Source organism: Sciurus vulgaris (assembly GCF_902686455.1).
Source record: "Sciurus vulgaris genome assembly, chromosome: 7".
Classification (NCBI taxonomy): Eukaryota; Metazoa; Chordata; class Mammalia; order Rodentia; family Sciuridae; genus Sciurus; species Sciurus vulgaris.
In genome coordinates, this window is record NC_136467.1 from 3,063,549 (window position 1) to 3,070,801 (window position 7,253).

Sequence of the window (7,253 nt, forward strand, 5' to 3'; positions counted from 1 at the left end):
GCTCCTCGGGACTAAATGGATGCCCTTCCACCTGCACAGGTCTTTTCATCCTGAGTCCCACTTCCCCACCATGTCTGACATTATTTGTAGCAAAATTACACCACCTTGGTGAGGAGAAATATGTTGTGATCCTTGTTTATCTAATATTTTATGGAATACAAAACCACTTTTCAAAACACATATATTCTTATTAGAATGCCCCTTGCTATCAATATATATATATATATATTTATATATATATATAAATATATATATATATATACATGAAAACCTAGGATACAAATCTCAACTTTTTAAAAAAAATTTTTAGGATGAACACACATTTTTAATGGAGAGTATGTGATCATACAATTTTAAAAATTTGGAGACAATTTTATTTCTGTTTTTTACCATCAGTTTATCCTTTATGAAGTTCCACAACATGTGATCATGTCCTTTAAAATAGTTTTATTGAGGTAAAATTTATATCCCATGAAATCCATTCATTTTAAGTATACAATTAAATGACTTTTAGTAAATTTGCAGAATTATATGATCATCAGCAAAATACAATTTGAGAACATTTTGATTTTCCCCCAAGGATCTTGTGGGTCCATTTGCAGTTGTTCCCTGCTCTCACCTCCAGCCCCATGCAATGTGCATCCTGTCCCCAGAGGTTTATTTTTCAGGACTTTGTGTATGTATGGAGTCCTACAAATACGTGGCCGTTTGTGACTGACTTCTTTCACTTACAAAATTTTTAAATTTGTTCTAATTAGTTGTACGTGACAGTAGAATGCATTTTGACACATTGTATACAAATGGAGCACAACTTCTCATTCCTCTGGCTGTACATGGTGCAGAATTACACCAGTAGTGTAATCATACACGTACATAGAGTAATAATATCTGTCTCCTTCTATTGTCCTTTCCCTCGCCACCGCTCCATCCCTCCCCTCACTCCCCTCTGCACAATCCAAAATTCTTTCATTCTTCCCTTACCCCCCACCCCTTCCCTGCCCCGACTATGTATCAGCATCCACTTATCTGAGAAAACATTCAGTCTTTGGTTTTTTGGGGGATTGGCTTATTTCACTTAGCATGATAAGTTCTATCCATTTACCTGCAAATGGCTTAATTTCATTCTTATTTAAGGCTGAGTAATATTCCATTGCATACAGGTACCACATTTTCTTTATCCAACCATCTGTTGAAGGGCATCTAGGTTTGTTCCATAGTTTAGCTATTGTGAATTGAGTCACTATTAAACATGGATGTTATCACTATAGTTTGCTGATTTTTAGTCCTTTGGGTATAGGCCAAGAAGTGGGATGACTGGGTCAAATGGTAGTTCTATTCCAAGTTTTCTGAGGAATCTCCACACTGCTTTCCATAGCAGTTGTACCAATTTGCAGTCCTGTATGCATATGAGTGTGCCTTTTCCCCCACATTCTTGCCAACACTTACTGTTGCTTATAGTCTTGATTGCTATTCTAACTGGAGATGAAATCTTAGTTTTGATTTGCTTTTCTCTAATTGCTAGAGATGATGAACATTTTATCATATGTTTGTTAATGGATTATATTTCTTCTGTGAAGTGTCTGTTTGGTTCTTTAGCCCATTTATTTACTAGGGGTTTTTTTGTTTGTTTGTTTGTTTGTTCGTTTGTTTTTGGTGTTAAGTTTTTTGAGTTCTTTATATATCCTGGAGATTAGTGCTCTGATATGTGTGTGGTAAAAAGATTTCATCCCCCTCTGTAGGTTCTCTCTTCACATTATTGATTGTTCCTTTGCTGAGAAGAAGCCTTTTAGTTTAAATCCATCCCATACCTCACCTCTTTAAATCTTAATTTTTCCAATTTAGTGACTGAGCAATGTAAGACAGAGGCAAAGACTGTTTGGGACAAGCACAGACTTTTGTTTTTGTTGGTAACCAAGTTCAGCAAGAATGATTAACAAATGTCCCTGACACAAATCAAACAAAAGAAAGGAGGAGGAGCAGGAGGAAGAGAAAGAAAGAAGGAGAAAAATCTACCTCCTAATGCCTTTGCCTCCGTAAGTCCATTTAGGGAGCCCATGGATGGTGGGAGGAGACTCCCACATCACAAATGACACTTGAGAGTCTGCCCTTAGCCACTTCCCATCCAGGTCAATGGAGCAAGCAAGGCTCTGCTCACAAAGGGCCGCTTCATTCAGGGTCATTTGCTGGGCTCATAACGAGCTATAAGACTGTAAGAAAGTCACTTGCAAAAGTCCTTGGATCCTTGGTTAGGTTTTTTAAAAAGGAAACTTTTGGAATTATAACCCTTTGCTCATTCATTCATTCAAAAATGATCAAAGGGTTATAACTGGAGCAACTGCCAAGTTCTGTGACTATCCTAGACACTGGAAATACATGAAGAGAAAAACAAATGTGAAGAAAAAGAGGTAGTGCCTGAAATCAAGGAGTTTATCCTGTGGGGAGAGGGTCCCCCCCTGGGAAGAGTGCAGGACAGGCTTCTGCAGCAGTACCTCATTATCAAGCAAGAACTGCAGGCTGAGGTCCTAGGAAACCCACAGAAAGGGTGGATGCCTCCCAGTCTACACAGCTGACACACCTCACAGAACCTGGAAGACGACTTGCAGGGGTGCACACGGCATCCCCAAGTGCAGCTGGAGAGCCCACATGGACATACAGAAAGTGGTCACGACTGGCCGGCAAGTTAGGAAACCAGCATGCAGCTCACTCTTGGGTCATCCTGACTTTCTCAGCGTTTGTGACAAATCACCCCATTCATCTCAGGAGAAATTTGAAACTCTCATGTGTGTGCAGAACAAATGTTTTTACCATTCTAGAGTAAAGGCAGCATGCAATTTACTCAGCAAACATAATGCAGTACTGGGGAAGAGGGTGCTGTATGCAAAGTAAGACTGTAGTTCATGCATCTTGGGTGTTAGTATTCTCCATGGCAGCACAAAACAGTTCTTAGGAAATTTCTTATTTATTGTCTAAATTGATGAATTCACACAAAATTACAATTCACCTTCCCATTCAGGGAGTAGAATTTCCAAAACATATAACTAAGAAAAAAGTGCATGGGATAATGCCATCTCTAAGCAGACACATGAAGTTAAAAACAAAGACACAGAGCACCACAGAGCAAGTGAGCGACCACCAGGGAAACAATGAGCAGTTCATCCAATAACACCCGCCTCCAGAGTTCACTGAGAACTTAGTGTGCAGCAGCATGGTTCCAAGATCTCTGAATAATTTCATTTAATCCTCAGAACAACCCTGTGACACAGGTACTAAATGCTTCTCCATCTATGGGTAGGAAAGAAAAGTTGGGTATGAATAGTGGAGAGGTCACACTACAGGGACAAGTCAGGATGCAAATGCAAATGTCTCCCCACCCTTGACCTAGACCACAGCAGCAATGTCCTTACAGTCACTGCAGCTTTTTAGTCAAATGGGCTTCAAGGGTACTAAATCATGATTATCCAGAGGTTTTGTCCCCAGCATCCACCATAGATCCAGCACAAGTGTGCAGCCCCTGGTGCCTCCCACCCATGCCGACCTAGGCTGTCTGCAACTTCACCCGAGTTTCCCAGCAAATGCTGGCCTTGCTCCAAACCCCACACTGCCCTGGCTGTGGCATGACAGTGTGCTCATTTTTCTGTGGTCACCAGGTGGACCACTGCTCTTATGTGTTACTTCAGATGTCACTGAGTGCTCCCAGCTGAACCCCTCCTTGGAAATGGTCCGCTGCAGTAGAAAGCTACCTTGCCCACGCTACACCCTTCCTCAGAGGCAGCTCACCTTCACAGACTTGCTCATGGTGGGATACCATCATTCCCACATTTCAGCAAGCTCTCATTTTGGAAATGGAATGGGAAATAGGTTAGGGAGGGGCGCAGAGCCCTGAGAGTGAGAGCTCTCTCATGGGGTGAGGCTGAGGCTGGCAGAGACAGAGATGGAGACAGAAGCAGAAAATCAAAAGATCCCTGCGAAGTGAACTCTCCGAAACGTGGAAGTGGCCACGTGCTTGTTTCTGTACAAGTGTCCTTCTCGTTCTCCTTTTACCACAGTGCTGTGGGGGAGGCCAGCACTGCCTGCACTTTTCCTGAGCACCTTGCTTCCAGAAGATTCTGCCTCAGGGTAGGGCCCAGGCTGCTGGGTCACAGGTCACATACCAGTAGGAAGGGCATCACGTGCAGGAGCACTTTTTTCTCTTCATCTTTCATTAAATCTTATTTCAAAAATTAATTTGTTAGCCCACTGTCATTCAAGGGTTTTAATGCTCAGAAAAAGAGAAGATCAACTCAGACACCTGGGACATCGCTGCTTGTGAATCAGCATGTGGCAAAGCAACTAGGTCTTTCTTTCAGTAATGGAGAAAATCACCCAAGGCAGAGAAAATATCTGCTTCATATTTATCATTTGAATATTCACTGTCAATTTCCAGATGTCACCAGCCCTCCAGAGGTTACTGCCTTAAAAGGGCCAGGAAGATTTCCTGCAGCAACAAGAGGCATTTCAAGTGGGAATCCATGAAGACAGGAAGCATGGAGAGGAACAAGACATTTCGGGGAGCAATATTTCATGCAATGAGAACTGGTGTGTGTAAAAAGGCCAGTTGGGGACTATGGCTTCAGACTGAGCAGAGCAGCCCAGCTGAGTGCAAGTGTTCACACCTGTACCCATACCTGCCTGTGCTGTTGAAAGGATGCAGTGATGCCTGAGACTGGAGAGGAAAGGTGAGCCACTTCATCACCACCTCTGTCACTATGCCAAGACTGTGGCCTCTACTCTGTGAGCAGAGGGAATCATGGCAGGTTTTTAAGCATAGGACTGAGAGAAACAGCTTTCCAGTTTAAGTTATTGCCTGGCTGCAGGAAGAGAAGGGCCACAAGGAAGGTCAGGCTACCGGATCAGACTGCAGGGTCAATGGAGTCATCCTGGCCATCTGTGTGTCCTGCATCTATTGGGACTGTCCAAAGTCTCAGACCCCATGCAATCTATCTGCCTACACATCTGCCCTTCCTTGGGGCAGGGGCTGCCTCTTCATCATCTTCATGCCCCAAGACTACAGCAGGGTTGGCAACGACACTCCCTTCGGCTCTCTCTGCAGAAGAACTTTGCTTCCAGGAAGTATCTTGAGCAGAAACACCAGAATGTGTAACAGAAAGGAAGTAAGCTCTCTGGAAGAGAAGACTGTAACCAGTCATGCTTCTCTGTAGGTTTGTGCCTCTCTTCTCATCAGTCATGCTCCTTTCAAGCAGGTATTTCTAATTTCTAGCTTCTCGTTCATGCCTTAACACGGAGCCCTTATTCTCTTGTCAGGATGGGCTTTGACAAGAGCCCTGGTCAGTCCCTATGACAGGTGACAACGGTGACAGCCCTGACAACAGGAAATGGACTACATTCATTCAAAAGGACTCTGGGGCCTTTGATCTTCAAGAATAGCCATGAGCTTTCTACTTAACAGAACAGTGCCACACTGACATAGTCACTGTTTTGACCGAGAACAATAAGAAATCTTAGAGCTGGAACAGGGAATCTAAAACTGACCATCAAGGTTCCACAGTACATTTATTTCAAAACGCTGAACATTCCATCATTGGGGAAATGTTGGCAAATGACTACAATTTTCTTTTCTAAAGAAATCCTCTGGAAGCAAGTCCTTTAACCAAGGTCACTTGGGGCCTGATGGGACCCAGTGCTGTGTCTCAGATCTAGACTTCCGTAGGGTGGGCTGGGCCTGGGCTGCCAGCTCCCATGTCACTGCCCCACCCAGGGAGACATCAGCCTCACTGCCCGGGCGCTGTTCTTTGAATGAATATCTTTGCCTCTCTCACTTGCTTTCCTGCAGGTCAGGAGAGGAGAGAAGGCTGCAGGGGCCCAGTTGAGGTGTGGAGAATATGCCTACTAATCTACTTCCCCAGCAATTCTTGAGGACAGCAGGATGGGAAAGAAAACAAAAATATGAAAAACTTGGCACTTAAAGAGGCTGACGGGGACACATTTACAGTATGAGCTGAATTAAGAAGGCAGAGCTTCACCCTGTCCAATCTCAGCCGAGAATGTGCACTTTTGGCAGCTTAAAATTTCCTGGTCCTCTGTTCAGGTCTCTGAACGACTGTGATTGTACTACAAGTACCCACTGACTTTGGGTTTTCAAAATTTAGTGATTTGGTGTTTGCAAATACAGAACCTGTGAATGATGAAAATCAATTGCAATATTATTTCATTTAATTCTCATAAGAACCCTGAATGATAGGAACTATGTTGATTTTCACATACCAAAAAATGAAACAAATTTAGGTTGCCTTGTCCTTAACTCTGCTGCTACAAAAGGTTGGAACGAGGATTCTAACCTCCAGGCTAATGCCACAGCCCATTGTTTTTAGCTATACATGACAGTAGAGTGCATTTTGTCATATTACACATACATGGACAACATATTTAAATTAGGATCCTATTCTTGTGGTTGCACATGATGTGGAGTTTAACTGGCCTTGTATTCATATATGAATATAGGAAGTTATGTCTGATTCATTCTGCCATTAACCATTCTGTCATCTCCAGAAGGGTAATGTCTCAGCAAACTTGTATGGTGTTTTTAAGGAAACCATGCGTGACTCATGTGGTGTAAGAAGTAAATAAATCTCACAGAGCATTTTTAAGCCTTTAATAATATTTTTAAGTAAAATTTTTTTACCCAAGTAGATTGACCATGTGAAGTTGACCTTTTTTAGTCTCAACTATTTAGTTGAATATTGGCAATTTCATGTTTCAACCAAATATAGTCCTTGGAAAGATTCTTTTCATTACTTTATTTCATCATTTGCCATATGGAAAACTAAAATCTTTAAAGTACTTATAGATGTATTCTATGCTTTGTTTTTTTTCTTCTTTTTTTATATTTTTCGTGTACTGGTGATTGAACCCAGGGGCACTTTACCACTTAGCTACATCCCTAGACCTTTTTATTTTTTAAATTTTGAGACTGGGCCTTGCTAAGTTGCTGAGTATGACCTTGAACTTGCAATCCTCCTGCCTCAACCACTCAAATCACTGATATTACAGGCGCATGCCATTGCACGCGACTATGCTTTCTTAGAAGTACAGAGGTTTATTTTCCAGATTTTATCATCTATTTTCTGATCTTTTAAACGATAAAGATAAGACCTCACACTTTACCATAAATAGGACAAACATAAATATTTGCTCCCTGAAGGATGCAGTGCACTGGACTGCTTCATCGGAGGAAGTATATGGCCCGTTTTTCTAGA